Raw genomic sequence first — 24,000 nt, 5'->3', positions numbered from 1 at the left:
TGAAGCCTTAATGTATGCTTTATGAGGCATTAATGTATGCTTTATGAGGCATTAATGTATGCTTTATGAAGCCTTAATGTATGCTTTATGAGGCATTAATGTATGCTTTATGAGGCATTAATGTATGCTTTATGAAGCCTTAATGTATGCTTTATGAGGCCTTAATGTATGCTTTATGAGGCCTTAATGTATGCTTAATGAAGCCCCAATGTATGCTTTATGAGACATTAATGTATGCTTTATGAGACATTAATGTATGCTTTATGAGGCCTTAATGTATGCTTAATGAAGCCCCAATGTATGCTTTATGAGGCATTAATGTATGCTTTATAAAGCCTTAATGTATGCTTTATGAGGCATTAATGTATGCTTTATGAAGCCTTAATGTATGCTTTATGAGGCATTAATGTATGCTTTATGAGGCCTTAATGTATGCTTAATGAAGCCCCAATGTATGCTTTATGAGGCATTAATGTATGCTTTATAAAGCCTCAATGTATGCTTTATGAGGCATTAATGTATGCTTTATGAAGCCTTAATGTATGCTTTATGAGGCCTTAATGTATGCTTTATGAGACATTAATGTATGCTTTATGAGGCCTTAATGTATGCTTAATGAAGCCCCAATGTATGCTTTATGAGGCATTAATGTATGCTTTATAAAGCCTCAATGTATGCTTTATAAGGCATTAATGTTTGCTTTATGAAGCCTTAATGTATGCTTAATGAAGCCTCAATGTATGCTTTATGAGGTATTAATGTATGCTTTATGAGGCCTTAATGTATGCTTTATAAAGCCTCAATGTATGCTTTATGAAGCCTTAATGTATGCTTTATGAGGCCTTAATGTATGCTTAATGAAGCCTCAATGTATGCTTTATGAGGTATTAATGTATGCTTTATGAGGCCTTAATGTATGCTTAATGAAGCCTCAATGTATGCTTTTTGAGGTATTAATGTATGCTTTATGAAGCCTTAATGTATGCTTTATGAGGCATTAATGTATGCTTTATGAGGCATTAATGTATGCTTTATGAAGCCTTAATGTATGCTTTATGAGGCATTAATGTATGCTTTATGAAGCCTTAATGTATGCTTTATGAGACATTAATGTATGCTTTATGAAGCCTTAATGTATGCTTTATGAGACATTAATGTATGCTTTATGAGGCATTAATGTATGCTTTATGAGGCATTAATGTATGCTTTATGAAGCCTTAATGTATGCTTTATGAGACATTAATATATGCTTAATGAAGTGTTAATGTATTTATTTATTTATTTATTTATTTTATTTTACCGTTATTTTACCAGGTAAGTTGACTGAGAACACGTTCTCATTTGCAGCAACGACCTGGGGAATAGTTACAGGGGAGAGGAGGGGGATGAATGAGCCAATTGTAAACTGGGGATTATTAGGTGACCATGATGGTTTGAAGGCCAGATTGGGAATTTAGCCAGGACACCGGGGTTAACACCCCTACTCTTACAATAAGTGCCATGGGATCTTTAATGACCTCAGAGAGTCAGGACACCCGTTTAACGTCCCATCCGAAAGACGGCACCCTACACAGGGCAGTGTCCCCAATCACTGCCCTGGGGCATTGGGATATTTTTTAGACCAGAGGAAAGAGTGCCTCCTACTGGCCCTCCAACACCACTTCCAGCAGCATCTGGTCTCCCATCCAGGGCCTGACCAGGACCAACCCTGCTTAGCTTCAGAAGCAAGCCAGTAGTGGTATGCAGGGTGGTATGCTGCTGTATGCTTTATGAGACATTAATGTATGCTTAATGAAACCCTAATGTATGCTTTATGAGGCCTTAATGTATGCTTAATGAAGCCCTAATGTATGCTTTGAGGCCTTAATGTATGCTTTATTAAGCCTTCATAAGTTGTACTTCTTTCAAAGATGGAATCCGCAAAAGGGGAAACAGTGCCACTGTTCGCCCCACGGCTGTTTTTTGTTTTGTTGACAAAGGAGCGTCGTGCATCATCTGTTCAATGATGTCAGAGGGGGGGGGGTGGCGGGGGGGCGGGGGGGGGGGGGGGGTGTTGTTTACAGTAACTTCCTGATTGTTGTAATATCCCGAACGGACGTGGCAGTTTCACCATTAAGATTTCCAGCTTTCCAGCTTCGGGACCTACACATTCTAATGAAATCCGTCCATGTCTTTAGGTGCTGTCTTTAGGTGCTGTCTTTAGGTGCTACTGTAGTCTTTACTCTGTTCCGTTATTTGTATTTTTAATTTTTTTAATTTGATCTTTATTTAACTAGTCAAGTCAGTTGAGAACAAATTCTTATTTTCAATGACGGCCTACCGGGGAACGGTGGGTTAACTGCCTTGTTCAGGGGCAGAACGACGGATTTTAAACCTTGTCAGCTCGGGGATTTGACCTTGCAACCTTTGGGTTACTAGTCCAACACTCTAACCACTAGGCTACCCTGCCGCCCCAAACAGTTATAACAGAATGGAACAGAGGTCCGACCCAGAATGGACTGGGTTAGGGCTGTTATAACAGAATGTTTCTCTCTGTGTCCTAAGTTGCGACCCTGGGTTAGGGCTGTTATAACAGAATGGACTGGGTTAGAGCTGTTATAACAGAATGGACTGGGTTAGGGCTGTTATAACATAATGGACTGGGTTAGGGCTGTTATAACAGAATGGACTGGGTTAGGGCTGTTATAACAGAATGGACTGGGTTAGGGCTGTTATAACAGAATGGACTGGGTTAGGGCTGTTATAACAGAATGGACTGGGTTAGAGCTGTTATAACAGAATGGACTGGGTTAGGGCTGTTATAACAGAATGAACTGGGTTAGAGCTGTTATAACAGAATGGACTGGGTTAGGGCTGTTATAACAGAACGGACTGGGTTAGGGCTGTTATAACATAATGGACTGGGTTAGGGCTGTTATAACAGAATGGACTGGGTTAGGGCTGTTATAACAGAATGGACCGGGTTAGGGCTGTTAGAATGGACTGGGTTAGGGCTGTTATAACAGAATGGACTGGGTTAGGGCTGTTATAACAGAATGGACTGGGTTAGGGCTGTTATAACAGAATGGACTGGGTTAGAGCTGCTATAACAGAATGGACTGGGTTAGGGCTGTTATAACATAATGGACTGGGTTAGGGCTGTTATAACAGAATGGACTGGGTTAGGGCTGTTATAACAGAATGGACTGGGTTAGGGCTGTTATAACAGAATGGACTGGGTTAGGTCTGTTATAACAGAATGGACTGGGTTAGGGCTGTTATAACAGAATGGACTGGGTTAGGGCTGTTATAACAGAATGGACTGGGTTAGGGCTGTTAGAATGGACTGGGCTAGGGCTGTTATAACATAATGGACTGGGCTAGGGCTGTTATAACAGAATGGACTGGGTTAGGGCTGTTATAACAGAATGGACTGGGTTAGGGCTGTTATAACAGAATGGACTGGGTTAGGGCTGTTATAACAGAATGGACTGGGTTAGGGCTGTTATAACAGAATGGACTGGGTTAGGGCTGTTATAACAGAATGGACTGGGTTAGGGCTGTTATAACAGAATGGACTGGGTTAGGGCTGTTATAACAGAATGGATTGGGTTAGGGCTGTTATAACAGAATGGACTGGGTTAGGGCTGTTATAACAGAATGGACTGGGTTAGGGCTGTTATAACAGAATGGACTGGGTTAGGGCTGTTATAACAGAATGGACTGGGTTAGTGCTGTTATAACAGAATGGACTGGGTTAGGGCTGTTATAACAGAATGGACTGGGTTAGGGCTGTTGTAACAGAATGGACTGGGTTAGGGCTGTTATAACAGAATGGACTGGGTTAGGGCTGTTATAACAGAATGGACTGGGTTAGGGCTGTTATAACAGAATGGACTGGGTTAGTGCTGTTAGAATGAACTGGGTTAGGGCTGTTATAACAGAATGGACTGGGTTAGGGCTGTTATAACAGAATGGACTGGGTTAGGGCTGTTATAACAGAATGGACTGGGTTAGGGCTGTTAGAATGGACTGGGTTAGGGCTGTTATAACAGAATGGACTGGGTTAGGGCTGTTAGAATGGACTGGGTTAGGGCTGTTATAACAGAATGGACTGGGTTAGGGCTGTTATAACAGAATGGACTGGGTTAGGGCTGTTATAACAGAATGGACTGGGTTAGGGCTGTTATAACAGAATGGACTGGGTTAGGGCTGTTATAACAGAATGGACTGGGTTAGGGCTGTTATAACAGAATGGACTGGGTTAGGGCTGTTATAACAGAATGGACTGGGTTCGGGCTGTTAGAATGGACTGGGTTAGGGCTGTTAGAATGGACTGGGTTAGGGCTGTTATAACAGAATGGACTGGGTTAGGGCTGTTATAACAGAATGGACTGGGTTAGGGCTGCTATAACAGAATGGACTGGGTTAGGGCTGTTATTACAGAATGGACTGGGTTAGGTCTGTTATAACAGAATGGACTGGGTTAGGGCTGTTATAACAGAATGGACTGGGCTAGGGCTGTTATAACAGAATGGACTGGGTTAGGGCTGTTATAACAGAATGGACTGGGTTGGGGCTGTTATAACAGAATGGACTGGGTTAGGGCTGTTATAACAGAATGGACTGGGTTAGGGCTGTTATAACAGAATGGACTGGGTTAGGGCTGTTAGAATGGACTGGGTTAGGGCTGTTATAACAGAATGGACTGGGTTAGGGCTGTTATAACAGAATGGACTGGGTTAGGGCTGTTATAACAGAATGGACTGGGTTAGGGCTGTTATAACAGAATGGACTGGGTTAGGGCTGTTATAACAGAATGGACTGGGTTAGGGCTGTTATAACAGAATGGACTGGGTTAGGGCTGTTATAACAGAATGGACTGGGTTAGGGCTTTTAGAATGGACTGGGTTAGGGCTGTTATAACAGAATGGACTGGGTTAGGGCTGTTAGAATGGACTGGGTTAGGGCTGTTATAACAGAATGGACTGGGTTAGGGCTGTTATAACAGAATGGACTGGGTTAGGGCTGTTATAACAGAATGGACTGGGTTAGGGCTGTTAGAATGGACTGGGTTAGGGCTGTTATAACAGAATGGACTGGGTTAGGGCTGTTATAACAGAATGGACTGGGTTAGGGCTGTTAGAATGGACTGGGTTAGGGCTGTTATAACAGAATGGACTGGGTTAGGGCTGTTATAACAGAATGGACTGGGTTAGGGCTAATATAATGGACTGGGTTAGGGCTGTTATAACAGAATGGACTGGGTTAGGGCTGTTATAATGGACTGGGTTAGGGCTGTTATAACAGAATGGACTGGGTTAGGGCTGTTATAACAGAATGGACTGTGTTAGGGCTGTTATAACAGATTGGACTGGGTTAGGGCTGTTATAACAGAATGGACTGGGTTAGGGCTGTTATAACAGAATGGACTGGGTTAGGGCTGTTAGAATGGACTGGACTGGGTTAGGGCTGTTATAACAGAATGGACTGGGTTAGGGCTGTTATAACAGAATGGACTGGGTTAGGGCTGTTATAAGAGAATGGACTGGGTTAGGGCTGTTATAACAGAATGGACTGGGTTAGGGCTGTTATAATAGAATGGACTGGGTTAGGGCTGTTATAACAGAATGGACTGGGTTAGGGCTGTTAGAATGGACTGTGTTAGGGCAGTTATAACAGAATGGACTGGGTTAGGGCTGTTATAACAGAATGGACTGGGTTAGGGCTGTTAGAATGGACTGGGTTAGGGCTGTTATAACAGAATGGACTGGGTTAGGGCTGTTATAATGGACTTTGTTAGGGCTGTTATAACAGAATGGACTGGGTTAGGGCTGTTATTACAGAATGGACTGGGTTAGGGCTGTTATAACAGAATGGACTGGGTTAGGGCTGTTATAACAGAATGGACTGGGTTAGGGCTGTTTAGAATGGACTGGGTTAGGGCTGTTATAACAGAATGGACTGGGTTAGGGCTGTTATAACAGAATGGACTGGGTTAGGGCTGTTATAACAGAATGGACTGGGTTAGGGCTGTTAGAATGGACTGGGTTAGGGCTGTTATAACAGAATGGACTGGGTTAGGGCTGTTATAACAGAATGGACTGGGTTAGGGCTGTTATAACAGAATGGACTGGGTTAGGGCTGTTATAACAGAATGGACTGGGTTAGGGCTGTTATAATGGACTGGGTTAGGGCAGTTATAACAGAATGGACTGGGTTAGGGCTGTTATAATGGACTGGGTTAGGGCTGTTATAACAGAATGGACTGGGTTATCGCTGTTATAACAGAATGGACTGTGTTAGGGCTGTTATAACAGAATGGACTGGGTTAGGGCTGTTATAACAGAATGGACTGGGTTAGGGCTGTTATAACAGAATGGACTGGGTTAGGGCTGTTAGAATGGACTGGACTGGGTTAGGGCTGTTATAACAGAATGGACTGGGTTAGGGCTGTTATAACAGAATGGACTGGGTTAGGGCTGTTATAAGAGAATGGACTGGGTTAGGGCTGTTATAACAGAATGGACTGGGTTAGGGCTGTTATAATAGAATGGACTGGGTTAGGGCTGTTATAACAGAATGGACTGGGTTAGGGCTGTTAGAATGGACTGGGTTAGGGCAGTTATAACAGAATGGACTGGGTTAGGGCTGTTATAACAGAATGGACTGGGTTAGGGCTGTTAGAATGGACTGGGTTAGGGTTGTTATAACAGAATGGACTGGGTTAGGGCTGTTATAATGGACTGGGTTAGGGCTGTTATAACAGAATGGACTGGGTTAGGGCTGTTATTACAGAATTGACTGGGTTAGGGCTGTTATAACAGAATGGACTGGGTTAGGGCTGTTATAACAGAATGGACTGGGTTAGGGCTGTTTAGAATGGACTGGGTTAGGGCTGTTATAACAGAATGGACTGGGTTAGGGCTGTTATAACAGAATGGACTGGGTTAGGGCTGTTATAACAGAATGGACTGGGTTAGGGCTGTTAGAATGGACTGGGTTAGGGCTGTTATAACAGAATGGACTGGGTTAGGGCTGTTATAACAGAATGGACTGGGTTAGGGCTGTTATAACAGAATGGACTGGGTTAGGGCTGTTATAACAGAATGGACTGGGTTAGGGCTGTTATAATGGACTGGGTTAGGGCAGTTATAACAGAATGGACTGGGTTAGGGCTGTTATCAGATGGACTGGGTTAGGGCTGTTATAACAGAATGGACTGGGTTATCGCTGTTATAACAGAATGGACTGGGTTAGGGCTGTTATAACAGAATGGACTGGGTTAGGGCTGTTATAACAGAATGGACTGGGTTAGGGCTGTTATAACAGAATGGACTGGGTTAGGGCTGTTAGAATGGACTGGACTGGGTTAGGGCTGTTATAACAGAATGGACTGGGTTAGGGCTGTTATAACAGAATGGACTGGGTTAGGGCTGTTATAAGAGAATGGACTGGGTTAGGGCTGTTATAACAGAATGGACTGGGTTAGGGCTGTTATAACAGAATGGACTGGGTTAGGGCTGTTATAACAGAATGGACTGGGTTAGGGCTGTTACGAATGGACTGGGTTAGGGCTGTTATAACAGAATGGACTGGGTTAGGGCTGTTATAACAGAATGGACTGGGTTAGGGCTGTTAGAATGGACTGGGTTAGGGCTGTTATAACAGAATGGACTGGGTTAGGGCTGTTATAATGGACTGGGTTAGGGCTGTTATAACAGAATGGACTGGGTTAGGGCTGTTATTACAGAATGGACTGGGTTAGGGCTGTTATAACAGAATGGACTGGGTTAGGGCTGTTATAACAGAATGGACTGGGTTAGGGCTGTTTAGAATGGACTGGGTTAGGGCTGTTATAACAGAATGGACTGGGTTAGGGCTGTTATAACAGAATGGACTGGGTTAGGGCTGTTATAACAGAATGGACTGGGTTAGGGCTGTTAGAATGGACTGGGTTAGGGCTGTTATAACAGAATGGACTGGGTTAGGGCTGTTAGAATGGACTGGGTTAGGGCTGTTATAACAGAATGGACTGGGTTAGGGCTGTTATAACAGAATGGACTGGGTTAGGGCTGTTATAACAGAATGGACTGGGTTAGGGCTGTTATAACAGAATGGACTGGGTTAGGGCTGTTATAACAGAATGGACTGGGTTAGGGGTGTTATAACAGAATGGACTGGGTTAGGGCTGTTATAACAGAATGGACTGGGTTAGGGCTGTTATAACAGAATGGACTGGGTTAGGGCTGTTATAACAGAATGGACTGGGTTAGGGCTGTTATAACAGAATGGACTGGGTTAGGGCTGTTGTAACAGAATGGACTGGGTTAGGGCTGTTATAACAGAATGGACTGGGTTAGGGCTGTTATAACAGAATGGACTGGGTTAGGGCTGTTATAACAGAATGGACTGGGTTAGGGCTGTCATAACAGAATGGACTGGGTTAGGGCTGTTATAACAGAATGGACTGGGTTAGGGCTGTTATAACAGAATGGACTGGGTTAGGGCTGTTATAACAGAATGGACTGGGTTAGGGCTGTTATAACAGAATGGACTGGGTTAGGGCTGTTATAACAGAATGGACTGGGTTAGGGCTGTTATAACAGAATGGACTGGGTTAGGGCTGTTATAACAGAATGGACTGGGTTAGGGCTGTTATAACAGAATGGACTGGGTTAGGGCTGTTATAACAGAATGGACTGGGTTAGGGCTGTTATAACAGAATGGACTGGGTTAGGGCTGTTATAACAGAATGGACTGGGTTAGGGCTGTTATAACAGAATGGACTGGGTTAGGGCTGTTATAACAGAATGGACTGGGTTAGGGCTGTTATAACAGAATGGACTGGGTTAGGGCTGTTATAACAGAATGGACTGGGTTAGGGCTGTTATAACAGAATGGACTGGGTTAGGGCTGTTATAACAGAATGGACTGGGTTAGGGCTGTTAGAATGGACTGGGTTAGGGCTGTTATAACAGAATGGACTGGGTTAGGGCTGTTATAACAGAATGGACTGGGTTAGGGCTGTTATAACAGAATGGACTGGGTTAGGGCTGTTATAACAGAATGGACTGGGTTAGGGCTGTTATAACAGAATGGACTGGGTTAGGGCTGTTATAACAGAATGGACTGGGTTAGGGCTGTTATAACAGAATGGACTGGGTTAGGGCTGTTATAACAGAATGGACTGGGTTAGGGCTGTTATAACAGAATGGACTGGGTTAGGGCTGTTATAACAGAATGGACTGGGTTAGGGCTGTTATAACAGAATGGACTGGGTTAGGGCTGTTATAACAGAATGGACTGGGTTAGGGCTGTTATAACAGAATGGACTGGGTTAGGGCTGTTATAACAGAATGGACTGGGTTAGGGCTGTTATAACAGAATGGACTGGGTTAGGGCTGTTATAACAGAATGGACTGGGTTAGGGCTGTTATAACAGAATGGACTGGGTTAGGGCTGTTATAACAGAATGGACTGGGTTAGGGCTGTTAGAATGGACTGGGTTAGGGCTGTTATAACAGAATGGACTGGGTTAGGGCTGTTATAACAGAATGGACTGGGTTAGGGCTGTTATAACAGAATGGACTGGGTTAGGGCTGTTAGAATGGACTGGGTTAGGGCTGTTATAACAGAATGGACTGGGTTAGGGCTGTTAGAATGGACTGGGTTAGGGCTGTTATAACAGAATGGACTGGGTTAGGGCTGTTATAACAGAATGGACTGGGTTAGGGCTGTTATAACAGAATGGACTGGGTTAGGGCTGTTATAACAGAATGGACTGGGTTAGGGCTGTTATAACAGAATGGACTGGGTTAGGGCTGTTATAACAGAATGGACTGGGTTAGGGCTGTTATAACAGAATGGACTGGGTTAGGGCTGTTATAACAGAATGGACTGGGTTAGGGCTGTTATAACAGAATGGACTGGGTTAGGGCTGTTATAACAGAATGGACTGGGTTAGGGCTGTTATAACAGAATGGACTGGGTTAGGGCTGTTATAACAGAATGGACTGGGTTAGGGCTGTTATAACAGAATGGACTGGGTTAGGGCTGTTATAACAGAATGGACTGGGTTAGGGCTGTTATAACAGAATGGACTGGGTTAGGGCTGTTATAACAGAATGGACTGGGTTAGGGCTGTTATAACAGAATGGACTGGGTTAGGGCTGTTAAACAGAATGGACTGGGTTAGGGCTGTTATAACAGAATGGACTGGGTTAGGGCTGTTATAACAGAATGGACTGGGTTAGGGCTGTTATAACAGAATGGACTGGGTTAGGGCTGTTAGAATGGACTGGGTTAGGGCTGTTATAACAGAATGGACTGGGTTAGGGCTGTTTCAGAATGGACTGGGTTAGGGCTGTTATAACAGAATGGACTGGGTTAGGGCTGTTATAACAGAATGGACTGGGTTAGGGCTGTTAGAATGGACTGGGTTAGGGCTGTTATAACAGAATGGACTGGGTTAGGGCTGTTATAACAGAATGGACTGGGTTAGGGCTGTTATAACAGAATGGACTGGGTTAGGGCTGTTATAACAGAATGGACTGGGTTAGGGCTGTTATAACAGAATGGACTGGGTTAGGGCTGTTCAGAATGGACTGGGTTAGGGCTGTTATAACAGAATGGACTGGGTTAGGGCTGTTATAACAGAATGGACTGGGTTAGGGCTGTTAGAATGGACTGGGTTAGGGCTGTTATAACAGAATGGACTGGGTTAGGGCTGTTATAACAGAATGGACTGGGTTAGGGCTGTTATAACAGAATGGACTGGGTTAGGGCTGTTATAACAGAATGGACTGGGTTAGGGCTGTTATAACAGAATGGACTGGGTTAGGGCTGTTATAACAGAATGGACTGGGTTAGGGCTGTTATAACAGAATGGACTGGGTTAGGGCTGTTATAACAGAATGGACTGGGTTAGGGCTGTTATAACAGAATGGACTGGGTTAGGGCTGTTATAACAGAATGGACTGGGTTAGGGCTGTTATAACAGAATGGACTGGGTTAGGGCTGTTATAACAGAATGGACTGGGTTAGGGCTGTTATAACAGAATGGACTGGGTTAGGGCTGTTATAACAGAATGGACTGGGTTAGGGCTGTTATAACAGAATGGACTGGGTTAGGGCTGTTATAACAGAATGGACTGGGTTAGGGCTGTTATAACAGAATGGACTGGGTTAGGGCTGTTATAACAGAATGGACTGGGTTAGGGCTGTTATAACAGAATGGACTGGGTTAGGGCTGTTATAACAGAATGGACTGGGTTAGGGCTGTTATAACAGAATGGACTGGGTTAGGGCTGTTAGAATGGACTGGGTTAGGGCTGTTATAACAGAATGGACTGGGTTAGGGCTGTTATAACAGAATGGACTGGGTTAGGGCTGTTATAACAGAATGGACTGGGTTAGGGCTGTTACAGAATGGACTGGGTTAGGGCTGTTATAACAGAATGGACTGGGTTAGGGCTGTTATAACAGAATGGACTGGGTTAGGGCTGTTATAACAGAATGGACTGGGTTAGGGCTGTTATAACAGAATGGACTGGGTTAGGGCTGTTATAACAGAATGGACTGGGTTAGGGCTGTTATAACAGAATGGACTGGGTTAGGGCTGTTATAACAGAATGGACTGGGTTAGGGCTGTTATAACAGAATGGACTGGGTTAGGGCTGTTATAACAGAATGGACTGGGTTAGGGCTGTTATAACAGAATGGACTGGGTTAGGGCTGTTATAACAGAATGGACTGGGTTAGGGCTGTTATAACAGAATGGACTGGGTTAGGGCTGTTAGAATGGACTGGGTTAGGGCTGTTATAACAGAATGGACTGGGTTAGGGCTGTTATAACAGAATGGACTGGGTTAGGGCTGTTATAACAGAATGGACTGGGTTAGGGCTGTTATAACAGAATGGACTGGGTTAGGGCTGTTATAACAGAATGGACTGGGTTAGGGCTGTTATAACAGAATGGACTGGGTTAGGGCTGTTATAACAGAATGGACTGGGTTAGGGCTGTTATAACAGAATGGACTGGGTTAGGGCTGTTATAACAGAATGGACTGGGTTAGGGCTGTTATAACAGAATGGACTGGGTTAGGGCTGTTATAACAGAATGGACTGGGTTAGGGCTGTTATAACAGAATGGACTGGGTTAGGGCTGTTATAACAGAATGGACTGGGTTAGGGCTGTTATAACAGAATGGACTGGGTTAGGGCTGTTATAACAGAATGGACTGGGTTAGGGCTGTTATAACAGAATGGACTGGGTTAGGGCTGTTAACAGAATGGACTGGGTTAGGGCTGTTATAACAGAATGGACTGGGTTAGGGCTGTTATAACAGAATGGACTGGGTTAGGGCTGTTAGAATGGACTGGGTTAGGGCTGTTATAACAGAATGGACTGGGTTAGGGCTGTTAGAATGGACTGGGTTAGGGCTGTTATAACAGAATGGACTGGGTTAGGGCTGTTATAACAGAATGGACTGGGTTAGGGCTGTTATAACAGAATGGACTGGGTTAGGGCTGTTATAACAGAATGGACTGGGTTAGGGCTGTTATAACAGAATGGACTGGGTTAGGGCTGTTATAACAGAATGGACTGGGTTAGGGCTGTTATAACAGAATGGACTGGGTTAGGGCTGTTATAACAGAATGGACTGGGTTAGGGCTGTTATAACAGAATGGACTGGGTTAGGGCTGTTATAACAGAATGGACTGGGTTAGGGCTGTTGTAACAGAATGGACTGGGTTAGGGCTGTTATAACAGAATGGACTGGGTTAGGGCTGTTATAACAGAATGGACTGGGTTAGGGCTGTTATAACAGAATGGACTGGGTTAGGGCTGTTATAACAGAATGGACTGGGTTAGGGCTGTTATAACAGAATGGACTGGGTTAGGGCTGTTATAACAGAATGGACTGGGTTAGGGCTGTTATAACAGAATGGACTGGGTTAGGGCTGTTATAACAGAATGGACTGGGTTAGGGCTGTTATAACAGAATGGACTGGGTTAGGGCTGTTATAACAGAATGGACTGGGTTAGGGCTGTTAAAACAGAATGGACTGGGTTATGGCTGTTATAACAGAATGGACTGGGTTAGGGCTGTTATAACAGAATGGACCGGGTTAGGGATGTTATAACAGAATGGACTGGGTTAGGGCTGTTATAATAGAATGGACTGGGTTAGGGCTGTTAGAATGGACTGGGTTAGGGCTGTTATAACAGAATGGACTGGGTTAGGGCTGTTATAACAGAATGGACTGGGTTAGGGCTGTTAGAATGGACTGGGTTAGGGCTGTTATAACAGAATGGACTGGGTTAGGGCTGTTAGAATGGACTGGGTTAGGGCTGTTATAACAGAATGGACTGGGTTAGGGCTGTTATAACAGAATGGACTGGGTTAGGGCTGTTATAACAGAATGGACTGGGTTAGGGCTGTTATAACAGAATGGACTGGGTTAGGGCTGTTATAACAGAATGGACTGGGTTAGGGCTGTTATAACAGAATGGACTTGGTTAGGGCTGTTATAACAGAATGGACTGGGTTAGGGCTGTTATAACAGAATGGACTGGGTTAGGGCTGTTAGAATGGACTGGGTTAGGGCTGTTATAACAGAATGGACTGGGTTAGGGCTGTTATAACATAATGGACTGGGCTAGGGCTGTTATAACAGAATGGACTGGGTTAGGGCTGTTATAACAGAATGGACTGGGTTAGGGCTGTTATAACAGAATGGACTGGGTTAGGGCTGTTATAACAGAATGGACTGGGTTAGGGCTGTTATAACAGAATGGACTGGGTTAGGGCTGTTATAACAGAATGGACTGGGTTAGGGCTGTTATAACAGAATGGACTGGGTTAGGGCTGTTATAACATAATGGACTGGGTTAGGGCTGTTATAACAGAATGGACTGGGTTAGGGCTGTTATAACAGAATGGACTGGGTTAGGGCTGTTAAAATGGACTGGGTTAGGGCTGTTATAACAGAATGGACTGGGTTAGGGCTGTTATTACATAATGGACTGGGTTAGGGCTGTTATAACAGAATGGACTGGGTTAGGGCTGTTATAACAGAATGGACTGGGTTAGGGCTGTTTAGAATGGACTGGGTTAGGGCTGTTATAACAGAATGGACTGGGTTAGGGCTGTTATAACAGAATGGACTGGGTTAGGGCTGTTATAACAGAATGTACTGGGTTAGGGCTGTTAGAATGGACTGGGTTAGGGCTGTTATAACAGAATGGACTGGGTTAGGGCTGTTAGAATGGACTGGGTTAGGGCTGTTATAACAGAATGGACTGGGTTAGGGCTGTTATAACAGAATGGACTGGGTTAGGGCTGTTATAACAGAATGGACTGGGTTAGGGCTGTTATAACAGAATGGACTGGGTTAGGGCTGTTATAACAGAATGGACTGGGTTAGGGCTGTTATAACAGAATGGACTGGGTTAGGGCTGTTATAACAGAATGGACTGGGTTAGGGCTGTTATAACAGAATGGACTGGGTTAGGGCTGTTATAACAGAATGGACTGGGTTAGGGCTGTTATAACAGAATGGACTGGGTTAGGGCTGTTATAACAGAATGGACTGGGTTAGGGCTGTTATAACAGAATGGACTGGGTTAGGGCTGTTATAACAGAATGGACTGGGTTAGGGCTGTTATAACAGAATGGACTGGGTTAGGGCTGTATAACAGAATGGACTGGGTTAGGGCTGTTATAACAGAATGGACTGGGTTAGGGCTGTTATAACAGAATGGACTGGGTTAGGGCTGTTATAACAGAATGGACTGGGTTAGGGCTGTTATAACAGAATGGACTGGGTTAGGGCTGTTATAACAGAATGGACTGGGTTAGGGCTGTTATAACAGAATGGACTGGGTTAGGGCTGTTATAACAGAATGGACTGGGTTAGGGCTGTTATAACAGAATGGACTGGGTTAGGGCTGTTATAACAGAATGGACTGGGTTAGGGCTGTTATAACAGAATGGACTGGGTTAGGGCTGTTATAACAGAATGGACTGGGTTAGGGCTGTTATAACAGAATGGACTGGGTTAGGGCTGTTATAACAGAATGGACTGGGTTAGGGCTGTTATAACAGAATGGACTGGGTTAGGGCTGTTATAACAGAATGGACTGGGTTAGGGCTGTTATAACAGAATGGACTGGGTTAGGGCTGTTATAACAGAATGGACTGGGTTAGGGCTGTTATAACAGAATGGACTGGGTTAGGGCTGTTATAACAGAATGGACTGGGTTAGGGCTGTTATAACAGAATGGACTGGGTTAGGGCTGTTATAACAGAATGGACTGGGTTAGGGCTGTTATAACAGAATGGACTGGGTTAGGGCTGTTATAACAGAATGGACTGGGTTAGGGCTGTTATAACAGAATGGACTGGGTTAGGGCTGTTCAGAATGGACTGGGTTAGGGCTGTTATAACAGAATGGACTGGGTTAGGGCTGTTATAACAGAATGGACTGGGTTAGGGCTGTTATAACAGAATGGACTGGGTTAGGGCTGTTATAACAGAATGGACTGGGTTAGGGCTGTTATAACAGAATGGACTGGGTTAGGGCTGTTATAACAGAATGGACTGGGTTAGGGCTGTTATAACAGAATGGACTGGGTTAGGGCTGTTATAACAGAATGGACTGGGTTAGGGCTGTTATAACAGAATGGACTGGGTTAGGGCTGTTATAACAGAATGGACTGGGTTAGGGCTGTTATAACAGAATGGACTGGGTTAGGGCTGTTATAACAGAATGGACTGGGTTAGGGCTGTTATAACAGAATGGACTGGGTTAGGGCTGTTATAACAGAATGGACTGGGTTAGGGCTGTTATAACAGAATGGACTGGGTTAGGGCTGTTATAACAGAATGGACTGGGTTAGGGCTGTTATAACAGAATGGACTGGGTTAGGGCTGTTATAACAGAATGGACTGGGTTAGGGCTGTTATAACAGAATGGACTGGGTTAGGGCTGTTATAACAGAATGGACTGGGTTAGGGCTGTTATAACAGAATGGACTGGGTTAGGGCTGTTATAACAGAATGGACTGGGTTAGGGCTGTTATAACAGAATGGACTGGGTTAGGGCTGTTATAACAGAATGGACTGGGTTAGGGCTGTTATAACAGAATGGACTGGGTTAGGGCTGTTATAACAGAATGGACTGGGTTAGGGCTGTTATAACAGAATGGACTGGGTTAGGGCTGTTATAACAGAATGGACTGGGTTAGGGCTGTTATAACAGAATGGACTGGGTTAGGGCTGTTATAACAGAATGGACTGGGTTAGGGCTGTTATAACAGAATGGACTGGGTTAGGGCTGTTATAACAGAATGGACTGGGTTAGGGCTGTTATAACAGAATGGACTGGGTTAGGGCTGTTATAACAGAATGGACTGGGTTAGGGCTGTTATAACAGAATGGACTGGGTTAGGGCTGTTATAACAGAATGGACTGGGTTAGGGCTGTTATAACAGAATGGACTGGGTTAGGGCTGTTATAACAGAATGGACTGGGTTAGGGCTGTTATAACAGAATGGACTGGGTTAGGGCTGTTATAACAGAATGGACTGGGTTAGGGCTGTTAAAACAGAATGGACTGGGTTATGGCTGTTATAACAGAATGGACTGGGTTAGGGCTGTTATAACAGAATGGACCGGGTTAGGGATGTTATAACAGAATGGACTGGGTTAGGGCTGTTATAATAGAATGGACTGGGTTAGGGCTGTTAGAATGGACTGGGTTAGGGCTGTTATAACAGAATGGACTGGGTTAGGGCTGTTATAACAGAATGGACTGGGTTAGGGCTGTTAGAATGGACTGGGTTAGGGCTGTTATAACAGAATGGACTGGGTTAGGGCTGTTAGAATGGACTGGGTTAGGGCTGTTATAACAGAATGGACTGGGTTAGGGCTGTTATAACAGAATGGACTGGGTTAGGGCTGTTATAACAGAATGGACTGGGTTAGGGCTGTTATAACAGAATGGACTGGGTTAGGGCTGTTATAACAGAATGGACTGGGTTAGGGCTGTTATAACAGAATGGACTTGGTTAGGGCTGTTATAACAGAATGGACTGGGTTAGGGCTGTTATAACAGAATGGACTGGGTTAGGGCTGTTATAACAGAATGGACTGGGTTAGGGCTGTTATAACAGAATGGACTGGGTTAGGGCTGTTATAACAGAATGGACTGGGTTAGGGCTGTTATAACAGAATGGACTGGGTTAGGGCTGTTATAACAGAATGGACTGGGTTAGGGCTGTTATAACAGAATGGACTGGGTTAGGGCTGTTATAACAGAATGGACTGGGTTAGGGCTGTTATAACAGAATGGACTGGGTTAGGGCTGTTATAACAGAATGGACTGGGTTAGGGCTGTTATAACAGAATGGACTGGGTTAGGGCTGTTATAACAGAATGGACTGGGTTAGGGCTGTTAAGAATGGACTGGGTTAGGGCTGTTATAACAGAATGGACTGGGTTAGGGCTGTTATAACAGAATGGACTGGGTTAGGGCTGTTATAACAGAATGGACTGGGTTAGGGCTGTTATAACAGAATGGACTGGGTTAGGGCTGTTTAGAATGGACTGGGTTAGGGCTGTTATAACAGAATGGACTGGGTTAGGGCTGTTAGAATGGACTGGGTTAGGGCTGTTCTAACAGAATGGACTGGGTTAGGGCTGTTCAGAATGGACTGGGTTAGGGCTGTTATAACAGAATGGACTGGGTTAGGGCTGTTATAACAGAATGGACTGGGTTAGGGCTGTTATAACAGAATGGACTGGGTTAGGGCTGTTATAACAGAATGGACTGGGTTAGGGCTGTTATAACAGAATGGACTGGGTTAGGGCTGTTATAACAGAATGGACTGGGTTAGGGCTGTTATAACAGAATGGACTGGGTTAGGGCTGTTATAACAGAATGGACTGGGTTAGGGCTGTTAGAATGGACTGGGTTAGGGCTGTTATAACAGAATGGACTGGGTTAGGGCTGTTATAACAGAATGGACTGGGTTAGGGCTGTTATAACAGAATGGACTGGGTTAGGGCTGTTATAACAGAATGGACTGGGTTAGGGCTGTTATAACAGAATGGACTGGGTTAGGGCTGTTATAACAGAATGGACTGGGTTAGGGCTGTTATAACAGAATGGACTGGGTTAGGGCTGTTATAACAGAATGGACTGGGTTAGGGCTGTTATAACAGAATGGACTGGGTTAGGGCTGTTATAACAGAATGGACTGGGTTAGGGCTGTTATAACAGAATGGACTGGGTTAGGGCTGTTATAACAGAATGGACTGGGTTAGGGCTGTTTACAGAATGGACTGGGTTAGGGCTGTTATAACAGAATGGACTGGGTTAGGGCTGTTATAACAGAATGGACTGGGTTAGGGCTGTTATAACAGAATGGACTGGGTTAGGGCTGTTATAACAGAATGGACTGGGTTAGGGCTGTTTAGAATGGACTGGGTTAGGGCTGTTATAACAGAATGGACTGGGTTAGGGCTGTTATAACAGAATGGACTGGGTTAGGGCTGTTATAACAGAATGGACTGGGTTAGGGCTGTTAGAATGGACTGGGTTAGGGCTGTTATAACAGAATGGACTGGGTTAGGGCTGTTAGAATGGACTGGGTTAGGGCTGTTATAACAGAATGGACTGGGTTAGGGCTGTTATAACAGAATGGACTGGGTTAGGGCTGTTATAACAGAATGGACTGGGTTAGGGCTGTTATAACAGAATGGACTGGGTTAGGGCTGTTATAACAGAATGGACTGGGTTAGGGCTGTTATAACAGAATGGACTGGGTTAGGGCTGTTATAACAGAATGGACTGGGTTAGGGCTGTTATAACAGAATGGACTGGGTTAGGGCTGTTATAACAGAATGGACTGGGTTAGGGCTGTTATAACAGAATGGACTGGGTTAGGGCTGTTAAAACAGAATGGACTGGGTTAGGGCTGTTATAACAGAATGGACTGGGTTAGGGCTGTTATAACAGAATGGACTGGGTTAGGGCTGTTATAACAGAATGGACTGGGTTAGGGCTGTTAGAATGGACTGGGTTAGGGCTGTTATAACAGAATGGACTGGGTTAGGGCTGTTATAACAGAATGGACTGGGTTAGGGCTGTTATAACAGAATGGACTGGGTTAGGGCTGTTATAACAGAATGGACTGGGTTAGGGCTGTTATAACAGAATGGACTGGGTTAGGGCTGTTATAACAGAATGGACTGGGTTAGGGCTGTTATAACAGAATGGACTGGGTTAGGGCTGTTATAACAGAATGGACTGGGTTAGGGCTGTTAGAATGGACTGGGTTAGGGCTGTTATAACAGAATGGACTGGGTTAGGGCTGTTATAACAGAATGGACTGGGTTAGGGCTGTTATAACAGAATGGACTGGGTTAGGGCTGTTATAACAGAATGGACTGGGTTAGGGCTGTTATAACAGAATGGACTGGGTTAGGGCTGTTATAACAGAATGGACTGGGTTAGGGCTGTTATAACAGAATGGACTGGGTTAGGGCTGTTATAACAGAATGGACTGGGTTAGGGCTGTTATAACAGAATGGACTGGGTTAGGGCTGTTATAACAGAATGGACTGGGTTAGGGCTGTTATAACAGAATGGACTGGGTTAGGGCTGTTATAACAGAATGGACTGGGTTAGGGCTGTTATAACAGAATGGACTGGGTTAGGGCTGTTATAACAGAATGGACTGGGTTAGGGCTGTTATAACAGAATGGACTGGGTTAGGGCTGTTATAACAGAATGGACTGGGTTAGGGCTGTTATAACAGAATGGACTGGGTTAGGGCTGTTATAACAGAATGGACTGGGTTAGGGCTGTCATAACAGAATGGACTGGGTTAGGGCTGTTATAACAGAATGGACTGGGTTAGGGCTGTTATAACAGAATGGACTGGGTTAGGGCTGTTATAACAGAATGGACTGGGTTAGGGCTGTTATAACAGAATGGACTGGGTTAGGGCTGTTATAACAGAATGGACTGGGTTAGGGCTGTTATAACAGAATGGACTGGGTTAGGGCTGTTAAAACAGAATGGACTGGGTTATGGCTGTTATAACAGAATGGACTGGGTTAGGGCTGTTATAACAGAATGGACCGGGTTAGGGATGTTATAACAGAATGGACTGGGTTAGGGCTGTTATAATAGAATGGACTGGGTTAGGGCTGTTAGAATGGACTGGGTTAGGGCTGTTATAACAGAATGGACTGGGTTAGGGCTGTTATAACAGAATGGACTGGGTTAGGGCTGTTAGAATGGACTGGGTTAGGGCTGTTATAACAGAATGGACTGGGTTAGGGCTGTTAGAATGGACTGGGTTAGGGCTGTTATAACAGAATGGACTGGGTTAGGGCTGTTATAACAGAATGGACTGGGTTAGGGCTGTTATAACAGAATGGACTGGGTTAGGGCTGTTATAACAGAATGGACTGGGTTAGGGCTGTTATAACAGAATGGACTGGGTTAGGGCTGTTATAACAGAATGGACTTGGTTAGGGCTGTTATAACAGAATGGACTGGGTTAGGGCTGTTATAACAGAATGGACTGGGTTAGGGCTGTTAGAATGGACTGGGTTAGGGCTGTTATAACAGAATGGACTGGGTTAGGGCTGTTATAACATAATGGACTGGGCTAGGGCTGTTATAACAGAATGGACTGGGTTAGGGCTGTTATAACAGAATGGACTGGGTTAGGGCTGTTATAACAGAATGGACTGGGTTAGGGCTGTTATAACAGAATGGACTGGGTTAGGGCTGTTATAACAGAATGGACTGGGTTAGGGCTGTTATAACAGAATGGACTGGGTTAGGGCTGTTATAACAGAATGGACTGGGTTAGGGCTGTTATAACATAATGGACTGGGTTAGGGCTGTTATAACAGAATGGACTGGGTTAGGGCTGTTATAACAGAATGGACTGGGTTAGGGCTGTTAAAATGGACTGGGTTAGGGCTGTTATAACAGAATGGACTGGGTTAGGGCTGTTATTACATAATGGACTGGGTTAGGGCTGTTATAACAGAATGGACTGGGTTAGGGCTGTTATAACAGAATGGACTGGGTTAGGGCTGTTTAGAATGGACTGGGTTAGGGCTGTTATAACAGAATGGACTGGGTTAGGGCTGTTATAACAGAATGGACTGGGTTAGGGCTGTTATAACAGAATGTACTGGGTTAGGGCTGTTAGAATGGACTGGGTTAGGGCTGTTATAACAGAATGGACTGGGTTAGGGCTGTTAGAATGGACTGGGTTAGGGCTGTTATAACAGAATGGACTGGGTTAAGGCTGTTATAACAGAATGGACTGGGTTAGGGCTGTTATAACAGAATGGACTGGGTTAGGGCTGTTATAACAGAATGGACTGGGTTAGGGGTGTTATAACAGAATGGACTGGGTTAGGGCTGTTATAACAGAATGGACTGGGTTAGGGCTGTTATAACAGAATGGACTGGGTTAGGGCTGTTATAACAGAATGGACTGGGTTAGGGCTGTTATAACAGAATGGACTGGGTTAGGGCTGTTGTAACAGAATGGACTGGGTTAGGGCTGTTATAACAGAATGGACTGGGTTAGGGCTGTTATAACAGAATGGACTAGGTTAGGGCTGTTATAACAGAATGGACTGGGTTAGGGCTGTTATAACAGAATGGACTGGGTTAGGGCTGTTATAACAGAATGGACTGGGTTAGGGCTGTTATAACAGAATGGACTGGGTTAGGGCTGTTAAAACAGAATGGACTGGGTTATGGCTGTTATAACAGAATGGACTGGGTTAGGGCTGTTATAACAGAATGGACCGGGTTAGGGATGTTATAACAGAATGGACTGGGTTAGGGCTGTTATAATAGAATGGACTGGGTTAGGGCTGTTAGAATGGACTGGGTTAGGGCTGTTATAACAGAATGGACTGGGTTAGGGCTGTTATAACAGAATGGACTGGTTTAGGGCTGTTAGAATGGACTGGGTTAGGGCTGTTATAACAGAATGGACTGGGTTAGGGCTGTTATAACAGAATGGACTGGGTTAGGGCTGTTATAACAGAATGGACTGGGTTAGGGCTGTTATAACAGAATGGACTGGGTTAGGGCTGTTATAACAGAATGGACTGGGTTAGGGCTGTTATAACAGAATGGACTGGGTTAGGGCTGTTATAACAGAATGGACTTGGTTAGGGCTGTTATAACAGAATGGACTGGGTTAGGGCTGTTATAACAGAATGGACTGGGTTAGGGCTGTTAGAATGGACTGGGTTAGGGCTGTTATAACAGAATGGACTGGGTTAGGGCTGTTATAACATAATGGACTGGGCTAGGGCTGTTATAACAGAATGGACTGGGTTAGGGCTGTTATAACAGAATGGACTGGGTTAGGGCTGTTATAACAGAATGGACTGGGTTAGGGCTGTTATAACAGAATGGACTGGGTTAGGGCTGTTATAACAGAATGGACTGGGTTAGGGCTGTTATAACAGAATGGACTGGGTTAGGGCTGTTATAACAGAATGGACTGGGTTAGGGCTGTTATAACATAATGGACTGGGTTAGGGCTGTTATAACAGAATGGACTGGGTTAGGGCTGTTATAACAGAATGGACCGGGTTAGGGCTGTTACAATGGACTGGGTTAGGGCTGTTATAACAGAATGGACTGGGTTAGGGCTGTTATAACAAAATGGACTGGGTTAGGGCTGTTAGAATGGACTGGGTTAGGGCTGTTATAACAGAATGGACTGGGTTAGGGCTGTTAGAATGGACTGGGTTAGGGGTGTTATAACAGAATGGACTGGGTTAGGGCTGTTATAACAGAATGGACTGGGTTGGGGCTGTTATAACAGAATGGACTGGGTTAGGGCTGTTATAACAGAATGGACTGGGTTAGGGCTGTTATAACAGAATGGACTGGGTTAGGGCTGTTGTAACAGAATGGACTGGGTTAGGGCTGTTATAACAGAATGGACTGGGTTAGGGCTGTTATAACAGAATGGACTGGGTTAGGGCTGTTATAAGAGAATGGACTGGGTTAGGGCTGTCATAACAGAATGGACTGGGTTAGGGCTGTTATAACAGAATGGACTGGGTTAGGGCTGTTAAAACAGAATGGACTGGGTTAGGGCTGTTATAACAGAATGGACTGGGTTAGGGCTGTTATAACAGAATGGACTGGGTTAGGGCTGTTATAACAGAATGGACTGGGTTAGGGCTGTTAGAATGGACTGGGTTAGGGCTGTTAGAATGGACTGGGTTAGGGCTGTTATAACAGAATGGACTGGGTTAGGGCTGTTATAACAGAATGGACTGGGTTAGGGCTGTCATAACAGAATGGACTGGGTTAGGGCTGTTATAACAGAATGGACTGGGTTAGGGCTGTTATAACCTTTGACATCCGGTTTGGAGCGAGCGGTCGCATTTGCATTCGCTCTGCAGGTAGTATAACTTTTCATTTCATTTTCATTACATTTCATTATAGTACAACGGTTTAATTTGTCTAACCTTAGCAATTTCTTCTTAGCTAGCTACTTAGCCGTCTGTGTATAAAAGATAATTGCGTAATTATCGTATTCCGTCGTCTATCGTAGTCCACACTGCTATCTGCCCAGCAGCTAGCAAACGTCCACCGTCTACCGAATAGTAGTATAAACTTTTCATTACATTTCATTATAGTACAACGGTCTGATTTTCATTTTCACTACAGTACAACGGTTTGATTTGTTTGATCTAGCTAGCTACATAGCCGTCTTTGCATCAAACATAATTGTGTACTTATTGAGGTTCGCCAGCCAGCTATTTTCGCCCTAACGTAACGCAACGTAGCCAACACTGCTAGCTAGCCAGCTTGCCACCGAATAGCAGCATTGTAGAAACGAGTGCATTACAACGGAACGACTTGATCAGTGTAGTGTTGGCTGACTACACAGTTGTCTTTGCTATCTTTGATTTGTATTTGTTCGATCTTAGCTAGCTA

At 44.4% G+C, this 24,000-nt stretch overlaps 1 protein-coding gene across 4 annotated transcripts in view; it reads left to right on the top strand.

Annotated features, from left to right (window-relative positions):
• The window catches only part of cacna1fb (calcium channel, voltage-dependent, L type, alpha 1F subunit), a 197,851-nt gene that overhangs the window by 67,762 nt on the left and 106,089 nt on the right, over positions 1–24,000 (top strand). The window lies entirely within an intron of this gene.

This window comes from Salvelinus fontinalis, chromosome 31, assembly GCF_029448725.1.
Source record: "Salvelinus fontinalis isolate EN_2023a chromosome 31, ASM2944872v1, whole genome shotgun sequence".
Classification (NCBI taxonomy): domain Eukaryota; kingdom Metazoa; phylum Chordata; class Actinopteri; order Salmoniformes; family Salmonidae; genus Salvelinus; species Salvelinus fontinalis.
The sequence above is the reverse complement of the archived record's forward strand: the minus strand, read 5'-3'. Positions and strand labels throughout refer to the sequence as shown.